Here is a 567-nt window from a genome sequence, read left to right as displayed (position 1 = left end):
CCCAACCCCCCCAAATTGTCCCCAAACTGTCCCCAAAGTGTCCCTGAGGTCCCCAAGGTGTCCCCAAGCCCGTCCAGGTGTCCCCAAGCCCCCCCAAAATTGTCCCCAGTCCCCTCAAACTGTCCCCAAGGTGTCCTTGAGGTCCCCAAGGTGTCCCCAACCCCCTCAAATTGTCCCCAAACTGTCCCCAGGATGTCCCCGAGGTCCCCAAGGTGTCCCCAATCCCCTCCAGGTGTCCCCAACTCCCCCAAAATTGTCCCCAACCCCTTCAAACCGTCCCTGAGGTGTCCCCAATCCCTTCAGGTGTCCCCAACCCCCCCCAAAAGTGTCCCCAACCCCCTGAAATTGTCCCCAGGATGTCCCTGAGGTCCCTAAAAGTGTCCCTAAATCCCCTCAAAGTGTCCCCAAGGTGTCCCTGAGGTCCCCAAGGTGTCCCCAAGCCCGTCCAGGTGTCCCCAAGCCCCCCCAAAATTGTCCCCAGTCCCCTCAAACTGTCCCCAAGGTGTCCTTGAGGTCCCCAAGGTGTCCCCAAATCCCCTCAAATTGTCCCCAAACTGTCCCCAGGAT

At 59.8% G+C, this 567-nt stretch overlaps 1 long non-coding RNA gene across 1 annotated transcript; it reads left to right on the top strand.

Moving 5' to 3' along the window:
* Nucleotides 1-15: 15 nt before the first annotated feature.
* On the top strand, nucleotides 16-466 carry LOC108445756. The gene is made up of 2 exons (XR_001860721.1): nucleotides 16-121; nucleotides 204-466. It is a non-coding gene; the product is annotated as an uncharacterized LOC108445756 (long non-coding RNA).
* The last annotated feature ends 101 nt before the right edge of the window (nucleotides 467-567 follow it).

This window comes from Corvus brachyrhynchos, unplaced genomic scaffold (genome assembly GCF_000691975.1).
Source record: "Corvus brachyrhynchos isolate BGI_N302 unplaced genomic scaffold, ASM69197v1 scaffold853, whole genome shotgun sequence".
Lineage (NCBI taxonomy): Eukaryota > Metazoa > Chordata > Aves > Passeriformes > Corvidae > Corvus > Corvus brachyrhynchos.
Note: the sequence above shows the minus strand (reverse complement) of the source record. Positions and strands in the feature narration are given on the sequence as shown.